The sequence below is a fragment of the Staurois parvus genome, unplaced genomic scaffold (genome assembly GCF_062004578.1).
Source record: "Staurois parvus isolate SC_StPar_1 unplaced genomic scaffold, SC_StPar_1.0 ptg000543l, whole genome shotgun sequence".
Classification (NCBI taxonomy): domain Eukaryota; kingdom Metazoa; phylum Chordata; class Amphibia; order Anura; family Ranidae; genus Staurois; species Staurois parvus.
Genome location: NW_028318339.1, coordinates 1836661 through 1849172, shown reverse-complemented (window position 1 = coordinate 1849172; position 12512 = coordinate 1836661). Strand labels below are relative to the sequence as shown.

The 12512-nt window shown below is 40.1% G+C and overlaps 1 protein-coding gene across 2 annotated transcripts in view; it reads right to left on the bottom strand.

Moving 5' to 3' along the window:
* The window catches only part of TASP1 (taspase 1), a 663695-nt gene that overhangs the window by 143634 nt on the left and 507549 nt on the right, over nt 1-12512 (bottom strand). The gene's annotated exons all lie outside the window — the stretch shown is intronic.

Here is a 12512-nt window from a genome sequence, read left to right as displayed (position 1 = left end):
CTGGTGAAGTCAATTATAGTCATCTGAGTCCTCCCATGATGTCGTTTTCACCTGCGGGGGCTGCTAATCCAGCACCACACATTAACCCTTGCTGGCTGGTCCCCTTTCATTCACCTCTATCAGGTGTTGCTCCTCTTCTGAATCCTAATAGGACCTCCCTCACTGGCCAGCCAATGGGAATTGTCCACATCACACAGGCAGTGATGTGGACAACTGGAAGAAGGACCCATCCAGGAAGTAAACAGAGAGAAGGACCCTGTGCTGGATAATTACGTGAACACAACTTAAAGGATAAGTTCACCCTTTGACCAAAAATAATAAATGCACATTTTTTTTGCAGGTAAAAAAATTAGCATTTATTATTTTTGGTTGCAGGAGCCTGTAGAGCATTGCAGATCGCTGGTATCATGCAGGACGCCTTCAGATCTGTCAGTATATCTGTTTGCCTGTAAGAGATGTACTAACAAGAGTAATCAATGAACTACCACGGCGGTTTTTTTTACAATGGTTTTCAATCAACTTACATTTCGTACCCACTGGTAGTTGATTGGCCTATCTTTGGGTCAAGGGATGTGCCAATTCAAAAGATTAGGGTATAAATGATTGTCTTGCTGGTTAGCATATCAGGATTAAACAATGTGGTGTGTCTTGAAACATGTTATTCTGGCAACCGGCTTAGTTACTGACTCCATGATGCATTCCAGCAGTCCTCGTTGTGCAGCTGATGACTTCCGGTGATGTCATTTCTGGTGACATGAGTTACTCCATATCCTCCACCAAAGCTGGTGGTCTCCTGTCACTGATTTCATCTGTCATCTTAGCAAGATCTCCACATTCCTTCTGCCCTCAGCCTGGGTCCATCCAACAACAGGTACACTGGACATTTTGACTCATGATTTATGGGCTCTGGATCTACCAGTGTTTAAGCCTGTTTCATACAACTAACTCCACAGAGTGAGCCTATGTGAATAGCCTGAATCACTTATCTAGTGTGTTTATAATTATTGTTTTTGCCCCACTATCCCAGTCACTCTGAGGCTACCCAGTATAGCTCAAGCACCTGACATTATACCCATTTCTGGCTGCTGATATCCATCTACATGTTGGTGTTGTAGTTCAGCGCCTTCATTCTTTCTATGCAAGGTAAATGAAAAAGGGGGTATACATTTTTTTTTCTTAACCCATAGATCAGATAGATGGGTAAGGGAAGGAGGGGGTTAATTTATAACCAAAGAATCTTTACATTCAACATTTCTGGGAGTGTCAGATGTTTGTGACACCTACTGGGCATTTCAGGTACCATCCTTTGGACCCTAAATCGGTGCTATGTACTGTAGTGACCTACGGAAGGCAAGAGATCATGTATCTGACACATTCAACATTGTCTCAGATGTGTAGAATCTTCAGACAACTTTAGCACTTCAAGGGAACGTAAGTTCCAGGAATAGGCTGTGCAACTTCTGGGTAAAAGCATTATTTTATCGCAGGAAATCTATAAAAAAAATTTAAAGGCGTCAGAGTTACTTTAAAACAGCTGACTGATTCTAATATCTCTCACATATTACATATTCAGGCTGTCATATCTTTGGGTTTACCAGGGCCATTAGGAGGGTGTCTGATTCTCATTATTGGAGCTCCCCCATGTGAGCCATGGGAACTCCTTTGGTTAGCCATAGGACTGCCTATCTGAAAGACCAGATAGGCAGACCAACATCCAAATAAAGCAACTTACATAGTAGGGTGACCATGGTAGTGCTAATTGTGAGGCACTGGCTTAGGACTGTAAGCCTGCAACAGGCAGTGCGGCTACTGGTGGTATCTTTAACCCCTTCCCGCCCTTTAAGAGTTTCAGGCGCCGGGAGGCGGGGCGGGTGGGGCGTGGTTTAGGGATCATGTGACCGCCGTGACGCGTCATCACGGCGGTCACATGATCGGGAAAGGTCCCGATCGAAAGAGCGAACCGGGACTTTTCCGTGAGTACCGCACATGTGTGCTGGGAGCGCGCTCTCAGCACATATGTTTTTTGTTACATGAACGCAAATGTGCGGACACTCGGCTTCTAGGCCCAGATGCCAGGAGGCCGCACATTTGTGTGCGGCTGGCGTAAAGGGGTTAAATAAGAAATTTTAGAGCAAATTCACTAAAAAAATGTGTTTAATTGTATACAGTGAGACATGATGCCAAGCATACTGAAAAATAGATTTTGGGTTTACAACACATTTAATAAAACCGTTCGTTGCATGATCCCTAGGTATTTTTTAGACACTTCCTGTCAATGTAACAACTAATGTATCTTAACTGTGATCCTTTCACCTTTTCATTCATTTATTCAAAAACGAATGAAAAAAAGGCAAAATATTGTTGAAAATGATTTTCTCATCTCATACTGTTCTTTTGCATTGTTTTGCAAAACCTTAAAAAATGTCTGCCAAGCAAAGTGATATTTGTAATTCAAGCTTTTATGTGTGCTCTCCTCTCATTTGTTTTGTCTCCATCCCTCCTTATGCTGAAAACAAAGAGAAATGCTAATTTCCTGCTAAGTATTATAAAGGCTAGACAAATATTTCTGTAGAACATTCTGTTTGTGAAATCCTGTTAGCATATGACACATTGGACATATGAGAAACTCTTGCACCTTTTAACACCAAGTGCAGTGGGACTGTGTTGAGTAGAATTGCTCAGAGCAGTCCCACCAAAGCAGAGGCAGAACGCCTCGTCTCCTATCACGTCAGTTCACATCACATTTTTTGGGTGGTGTGTGCCAAATAAAGTATGGCATGCAGTACTTTTGTTTCCAGCATAGCACCATGCAATGCATTCCATTGCCTTGCACCATGATGCAGGCAATAGAACATGATAAAATGTATAAATAAATAGCAATTACTCAGCACACCTTACTCTAAGTGAAATACCCACTCTAATTAACCCTTTCAGAAAAGTGACACTTTCACCCTTGAAAGTAGATACAATTATAACCAACCTTTTCTTCCACCTAACTGTCAAAACTCATAAATCAAATCCTTATACAAATCAATCCTATTCCAACCCCAAAACAAATATAAATAAAAATTATAAATAAATAAAATAAATACATAATATATGTCCAAAATATAGGTCCAATCAATCAATAGTCCAAAGAAAACATTTTCTTAATCCAAAGTGTTGAGCTTCCAATCCTCCTATCACTCTTTGTGAACCTCAAAAAAATGAAACTATAATAGTGTATTACCTTCTACATATAGATATCTTAAATGTGTATAAATACAATATCTGTGCAAATCGTGAACAAGTGCACCAAAATAAATCGATTCAGCTGTGAGAAAACACATGAATCATGCAAAACAGCATATCGTGTACATTCCAACAAAAAGTGGGAAGCACACCCACAATTCATTGATACTACAAGTCCTGCTGCTGTGGTGGTGGACAAAACTTGCAATTTATGAATTCACAGAGTTCTGTGAATGAATGACATGGCTGTGCGGGCACAGCCCCACACAGCCACGCCATTTTCAAAATGTGACAGCGGGAATGGGGACGGGATTCCCCCACCCGCTGTCACAGGGAAGGGGGCTCTGGTAGCGAGAGGAAGATGCATAGAAGCAGGTTACATTCTAAATATGGGTTTAACAATCATTAGATGTGGTGGCTGCAGCTGTGGTGTTTTTCTCTTTTTAGGCTTTTGTCCCCTCTATTTTCACCTGGTGATCTGAACAGTAACACACCTCCTTCATTACAGTACCCCCACTCTGGATGAAGGAGCACTGGGGGCACCAAAGACAACACCACTGTCAGTTTGGGGGAAGGTGAGTGTTAGATGCACTAGCAGATTTAGATACACTAACAAATTGAAGCCAATCTCCAGCTCACACTGCAGTTAAATAAGCAGTTTGTTTTGTGATAAATGTTTTATAGAATTAAATAAAAGCTAATCGTTGTAAGCACCCCTGTCAGTAGTAAATGGCCTGTATCAATTGTCTTAACTGATTAATTTGCAGGAGAGCCATCACATCTTTAGAATTAGTAAGCTGCAATGCAATACATTTTTGTTTTTGGATTAATACCAGTTTAAAAAAGTAAACAACATGATACGCTGTATTGGCACAATTTTCATCTGACCTTAAGGCTGTATTTAAGCACAGATGTTGATGTGAAAGGGCCCTTGAGCATTATCTGTAAATAAAACTGCTAAGGTAAAAAAGAAAAAAAAAGAAAATACTGAGATATGGGCCTGTACAGAGATGGCTCCTAGGAGTAAGGCAGCAGCCTCTATCTTTATGACTATACAACTGCCACTCTCTCCAGAACACTAGCCAGGGACAATGTAACCACATCCAGCAAGAAAGTAGAAGTTTGCCAATCTTTTAATAAACATTACATGCCAGATCCTACCACAAACTGGTTAGATTTTTAACACTCAACACATGTGTAAAATAAGCATACAAGACCAATCTTTTTTGGGATTTGACATATCAGTATAAATACATATTATATCTGCTTATATTACTTAAATGTATATTACATTTTTAGAACAAAGAAAATATGTGAAAACAGTTTAATCTCACATGTGATATTAATAATCATATAGGGCCTGATTTATTTTGGAATGGCCGATTGTAGGGTAAATCACCTACCAGCTTTTCTTACATGTACCAGATCAGAATGACAAAATGTCCTCATAATTGCCCTTTTATAATTCACCCTTTTATTATTAGTATTATTATTATACAGTATTTATAACGCGCCAATGGTTCGCTCAGCGCTGTACATTACAAAGGGGGACAGAACATGCGACAGAACAATACCAATACAATGCAAAACATGAGGGGATCGAGGGCCCTGCTCTTTCGAGCTTACAATCTTTTAGCAAAGTGTAATTTACGTACAGCTGAATTCTTTAATGCAAACCTGTTGGTCATTGAATTAAGTTGACCAAGTAACCTGTGTGGCCATAAATACTGGGTGACATTTCTAATATTCATTAGGCTTCATTCACACGGCTACAAAGAAAAATTTTTTTAATTATGGATCTGAATGCAGCTGCATTGTTTCCAAAGGAACCATTCACACAGGTGTTTAAAGATAAGCTGCGTTCAGATCCGTGAGGCTAGGTTCACATCTATGCAGGTTGCGTTTGAGCCATTTCTGCATTGAGTTTGATTTGCGTTTTTGCCACGTTTTGCATTTCATTTTCCATTTTTTTCCATTTTCCTTGTTGCTAGGCAGATTTAAAAACGCAAAATGCATAAAAAACGCAATACATGCATTTCTTTTGAAGTCTATAGAAACAAAAACGCAACTTTTTGCATTGAAGAAAGTCCCTGACCCTTTTCAAAAAACGCACCGGGTGAAAACGCACAGGTGTGAACATGAACGTGAGATCATGTAAAATGGACTGTGCTGTTTTTATGCAAAACGCTGGAGAATACGCTTAGGTGTGAACCTAGGGTAACAGGGAACCCAAAAATATGTGTATAAGAACATGCATATATGTGTTTGTAAGCACGTAAATTAAATCTAAACAAAGGGGGAAAATAAATTATCATAAAAACAAGTTGTTGTTATCATTATTATTATACAGGATTTATATAGCGCCAACAGATTGCTCAGCGCTTTACAATATAAAGGGAGACAATACAGTTCAATACAAGAGGGATAGGAGGGTCCTGCTCCTGGGGAGGGGCTAGTGGTAAGTGCACGTCAGTTTGTATGCATTTAAATGCATCTATACGCAAGTATTTTACTGATCATTATGCATGATTTTTTATCCTACAAAACACGTGTAATAATATCAGTAAAAAATTTTACGGATGTGTTAAAGGAGGCCTTAGAATTGAAGAAGCTGCTTGGATAAGCTGCAAAACATCTTCAACCTTACAAAATAAGTTCAACTTAATACAACTAACCACTACTGGTTAACACAGGGCTCAACAAATCCCATGGAGACTAGAATTTGTGTCCTGGTGCCTGCTTTTGTCAGCCCATTCATCCTGGGTTCACACTTGTGCAGTCCCCGCCCGGCACCCAGGTGACATTGCACGTGCTGCAAGGACACAAGGGCAGCATACCGGTGACAGAGGCAGCATACTGGTGACAGAGGCAGCACCTCGGACAGCAGCAGTGGCGGCAACGGTGGGGTGAGGGGGATTCGGGCCCAAGAGATGAGAGCAGAGAAGGGACTTTTTTCTCTTATGGGGTGCAAGCACCAGTGCACCTGCACAGATTATTATTTCGGCCACCCACTGTATGCCTTCTCTGGTGGATGGATTCTATTGTGGAGCTATATCCCTCCCTCAGTAAGATGACGCTGCAACCTGAGGGAGATGGACAGCCATAGAGCTACCACAAGTTCTAGGTGTATGCAGACACAAACTGTATGGGCACAGATGTCAAAACACTGACATCTGTCCCATTCAGCTCTAATTATGATTGGTGGGGCGCTGTGACAGCTTCCTGGTGGGATAGCTGAGATGAGTTCAGACCAAAGATCTGAACATTCTTGAGCTCATCCCTGCTAATTAGTTGTTGTCAAAAAAGTTCTAAAATGGGACATTTCTGCTGCTTTAAAATGTGTAGTATGTTTAAAATATTAATGGTTATTAAAGGCTAAGTTCACCGTTTGAAACATGTTAAATGTTTCACCTGTTTTTAGAGTGGAACATGCAACATGTTCCAGCTCCTGCCACCAGTTTTCCTGATTCCCCCTCCCCCCGTGACAGCATGGGGTCAGGGGCGGGCCTAGGAACAGAGCCAGGGTCAATTGTGGGGTCGAGAGGAGCCCCATCATGTAGGCTGTACGGGGCCCCATGATTTCTAACAGCGCCCTGCATAGAGGTATCCAATCCTCCATCTACAGCTGTGCCATCCTATGGACATCCAACTACACTGCACAACACATCTCTTCTACAGCCACGATCTATGCAGGAGGAGAGAGCATTTACCTCTCATCTCCATTGCAAGAGTGGCTGCATGTGAACAATACACACACACATACATACAACACATTCCCCATCCCCACAGCGGCGGTATAACACAGCCACCAGTCCTGGACCAGTACAGGGGGAGGATGCTGTAAAAGCCATAAAATGACTTATAATGCCCTCCTCATGGGATTGGCAGTGTAAGTAGAAGTAATTTTTAGCTTTTATCTTATTCTGCCATTTTTTACTCTGAACAGGTTTAAGATCTGTTATTTTTGTCGTTGAAAATAAAGCTTTGTTAGTTAAAAACAAAAAACAGGCTAACTTTTTTTGGCTGGCTTCTAGATTCAAAGCAAATTTTTCAAGCCCTGAGTTAACATATGGGGTAATGTTGATATGCAAATGACACAGAGTTCTAATTTAATACCTAAGCTAAGCTGTATAAGGATATTTGATAAAACCAACAAGCCTTCTAGTTTTAGATTTAACATGAAAAAACACAACTGAGAAATGACAAAGAAAAACAAACTACACTGTAAAGAAAACCTCATGCTCTGGCTCAAACCAAGTTCCTGGTTTAAATTCTAGCACAGCCCATAGAGCTCCAGCATTCCAGAACATTTGACATCCGAGGGAAGAGTCTTGTGTACATGTGCTGCGCATTTCTCTCTAATGAGTTGGTATGGCATCCCAAGCAGTTAAACATACTTGTCATGCCTAGACTCTGAAAGAAGCCAGACAGTGGGTGCTATACACAGACTTGATCTGCTTTCACTCAATCTCTAGTTCTCTTTGCTTTCACATTATGATTAATGCAGACCATATACTGCCCAATGTTTGCTATGACATCACCACAAAAGACATGCCTAGCAATAATTGGATAGTACAGAGATTCAAGTAAACCTGTGCTGTACTTCAAAGTAAAGTAAGGCAGTCAAGAGACAGCACACATGAGACGTGGCTCACACTAATAAAGTATATCTGAACCAAAAGAATAATTTTGACATGCTACACTCTAAATACGGGTGTACCATCGTGCCAAGCCCACAGCTTCCTTCCTTCCTGCAGGCATTCAGGCATTTCACGGCTGCATGACTCCTGGTACCCACTTGGTGAATGATGTAGGCCACAGCCTGGAAGGTCCTGGTAGCTCTGAGCTCCAGGATGTTTATCAATAGCTTGGTTTCCTCTGGTGATCATATTCCCTAAACTGTGAGAGAATGGAAAAACTGGCATCTGTCATTCTCACCTCCCAGTGATATAGCAGAAACATCTTCCTCATTGTCACAGCTAAGAGAGAAATCCACCAAGCTAAAACATTCCTTGCCTGGATGCATAGGAGCTTAGCTTGAGAGAAGGAGCATGTTTGTTCCATGCCTACAAAATGTTGGAGGGGTCTCAAAATGAAAAAAGGCAAATGGGACAGCCTCAAAGGAAACCACCATGAGACCCTGATCTTTCAATGAAAGACATCTCTTTGATCCCAAGCCCCGAGTGTGAGTTCTGAGAGAGAGCAGTTTTCTTCTTTTTTGTTTGGGCCGTATCTAGAATTAGGCCTAAGTAATCCAGGCCAAGGTTGAAGTGAAAATGTTTGGAAGTTGATTACCCAACAGATAACCTGAAACATCAGAATGGTCCTGTGGAAGTTTGCAGATAGCTGAAAGGGAGATTAATCCATCAGAAGAAGGTCATCTACATAATCTGTAACCTGGATACCCTGAGTTCTTAGAAGGGTAAGAAGACGTGCAAGGGCTTTTGTGAATACTCTGGCACCAGAGGTTTTACCAAATGGCAGTGCAGCAAACTGGGAGTGATTGCCTCCTACTGCAACCTGTAGAAAGTGCTGATAAGGTGAATAATGGGCATATGCAACTAGGCAAGCTGGATATCTAAGGATGTCAAATATTCACCTGGTCTCAGAGAGGTAATAACTTATTTTGAGGATTCCATGTGAACTTTTGGCAATTTAAGGTATTTGTTTAAGTATTTAAGATCCAGGATAGGACAGTTTTGGAACTGTGAACAGGTTTGAATGCAAACCTTTTAACATGTCCTCTAGAGGTAGTTAATCAATTACTCACTGGAGTCTCTACAATTGGTTCTGGGCATTCTGCAAATCTGACTGTTTTTGGGTAGATTTTGATTGATCAGACAGAAGAAACCAATGAGATAGAGATTTTAACTCTATTTTGTAACCACTTCTGTAACTCAGAAACAGGCAAACTGTAACAGATGTGCCCCCCCCCCCCACTATATTGGGAAGACTGCTTTGGGATAGGCTTGATGGACTGAGCTTAAGCTTAGAACCCTTCATATTATGTTGGTGTTAGGTTAACTATGATTTTTGGGTAATGTTAGAGAAAGTGGTTGTAGTGAAGGTTTTGAATAGTTGATTTACAAGAAACTTAGTAATTGTTTAACCAATTCAATACCGGGCAATTTTACACGTTTCTGCCCAGGCCATTTTTCAGGTTTCAGCGCTCTCACACTTTGCACGGTCATACAACATTGTACCCAAACTAAAATTTTATCATTTTCTTCACACAACTAGAGCTTTCTTTTGGTAGTATTTAATCATCGCTGGGGTTTTTATTTTTTGCTAAATTAACAAAAAAAGACCAAAAATTTAGAAAAAAAAACACGTTTTTCTTTGTTTCTGTTATAAAAGTTTGCAAATAAATAATTGTTCTTCATAAATTTAGGCCGAGATGTATTTTGCTACATGTCTTTGGTGAAAATAACCCAAATTAGGATGTATTTTTTAGTTTGTAGGAAGGTTATAGAGTTCACAAACTATGGTATAGATCTGAATATTGATCAATCCTGAAGTACTGACAGCCAATCTAATTTCTTGAGGTCCAAGAATGTCAGAATAGTACAGATATCCCCCAAATGACCCCTTTTTGCAAAGTAGACAGTCCGACGTACTTCATAAGAGGCATGGCAAGTTTTTTGAAGTTGTATTTTTTTTGTCATAATTTTTCGGAAAATTAAAAAATAAAAAAAATTATTTTCACTATTTTTTTTTTTTACATACTGTCACCAGTGCAGTACAGCATCATCATATAACTGGCATGGCGGTGAAAAGGGACACTGACTGGTGACAGTATGAAAAAAAAAAATTATATATATATATTTTTTATTTTTTTATTTTTAATTTTTTAAGATTTTTTTTTCATATTTTACTATGACCAAAGTAGTACAATGTTACCATAGTAACATTGTACTACTTTGGGGAAGTGATCAGTATTTTCTTTTTTTTTTACACAATTTGCTTATAGCAAAGAATTACTTTGCTATAAGCAAGCATTTACCTGAATGACATTGATTCACAGCTAGACACTAGTATACAATGGATGGCATGAATGAAGCCATCCATTGTATACAACTGTCATGTGACCTGCTGTGATTGGTCACAGCAGTTCAAATGGTACCGGCAACAGGGGCCGGTACTCAGATCTGTCATCGGCCGTGTCCGAGGTACACGGCCGGTGATAGATCGCGCCGTGCGCTGCTCTGCAACCGCGTGAACTGCGCATGTGCGGGAGGACGCCAAATGGCGTACACCCCGGAAAGCTAATGCATTTTTGCGGCCGCCAAACAGCTATGGGCCGGGCGGCAAATGGTTAAATACCACCAACAGAAATCTCTATTTGTGTGAAAAAAATTATATTTTTTATGGGTACAGTGTTGCATGACCGCACAATTGTCATTCAAAGTCCGCCAACACTGAAAGCTGAAAATTGGCCTGGGCAGGAAGGGGGTAAAAGTGCCCAGTATTGAAGTGATGAATTGCGGTTAATGGTAATTTTATTGCTGTTATTGTGTCTTGTTTCCATTCATTATTATGATTTTGTGTTCTCTTCATCGAAATTTCATTGTAACTGTACTTCAATAATTTTCCCTTTGGTATTAAAGTATTCTGCATATGTGAATGGAAATCAGAGCCATTCTGGAGATTTGTGTCACATAATTGTTCTAGGGCATCCATACAAAAGCAAGGAAAAAGATAATTACTGCAAATGCTCAGTTAAGGTACTGTCCTGGAATACAGGACTGTGTTGGTTGTTCATTGCTCTTGTCTAGTTAGCTGCATATTGGCAAACAGAAAGTGCAGCAATAGCTGGCTGCAGACCAAGGCCTAAAAATATAAAGAGAACCTCTAAATGCCTCTCAAATTTCCTATTCGCAGAACCTTTGAATTAAGTAACATCTTCAGTTATTACTGTGAGATGTTTAAGGCTCATTCACACTTTGCAATTTTGAATTATGGCCAGAGTCGCCACAATTCTTCTGCAATTCCAAATCGCACTGCAATCGTGGAAAAAGGTGTGTTTGGGTTCCATTTATTCTTAATGGCACCCCAAACGCAGTGCGTTTTAGCTGTGATTGTCACGAAGCAATCGCAGCAAAATGCACTGTGCAAAGCTGTTGCCCAAAAAGAAGCTCCTGCTCCTTTTTAGGCGACAAGCATTGCACAATGCGTTTCACCGCGTAATTCTGTTGTGCGACAATTGCTGCAAAATTGCACTGCGTTTGAGGTGCCATTAAAAATTAATGGCACCTAAATACACCTGGTGCATTTTGCCATGACTGTAATGCAAATTGGAACTGTGTTCAAAAGCACCAAGTGTGAATGCAGGCCTTGTCTGAGAGCACAGCAATTTATTTTCGAAGGAGTGAAAATCTTTTCTGGATTTACCCAACATCATACATTGCCCAGTACAGGATGTTGAATTTATATCGCCCGACACCCAAGAAATGTAGTTTCGGGTGCCAAGCAGGTAGTTTGTTTCCAACCTTTAGCCCTGCTGCGGGCAAGCAGCAGGGCTCACCTGTCAGGTGGAAGCATTCAGGCGGCAGCGCTGCCAACAATTGCTTCCACACAGTGTCAGTCTTAATGTTGCTGCTATCTCTCTGATGGATTTGTTTCGTTCTTGAATCCTAACAATGGCCTTTCACTTACATGGACAGCTCCTTTGAATGCATGATGTAGGTTCACAGCAATATATTCCAAATGCAAATGCCACACTTAGAATCAACCCCAGACCTTTTACCTGCTTAACTGATGAAGAAATAACGGAGTAACAGTAAAATTGTGCTGGTGTCCAAATATATATGGACCTAACAGTATGTACGTGATTTTGCACAGGCACCCTGTAGAGTAATCATAAATTAACCACCTCCTTAGTACTATAATTACCCTATAACACAATCAACACCTTCCCCTGAAAGTGTACAAAATTATATATGTGACAGTGTATTTACACAATTCTCAAAAAAACAATAACCCTCCAATCACCTTAATCCCCAAAATTTTACAAAAATATATAAATCCACTACAAATATAAAGTCCACTACAATTCCTTTTCAAGTCCACTAAAAATATCCAATCAATTCTTCCAACGATATTCATAAAGTGTCCACCTCAAAAAAAGGAAAATTCATATAGTGCATTATCTTTTATAAAAAATATATTTATAAAAAACTTTCATATACTTCCTACAGTGAATATAGGTGAAAATAGTGGAAAACGTGAACCAAACGTGATCAGTGAAAAACAAATCAGTGTATATAACACTCTTTTAGTGC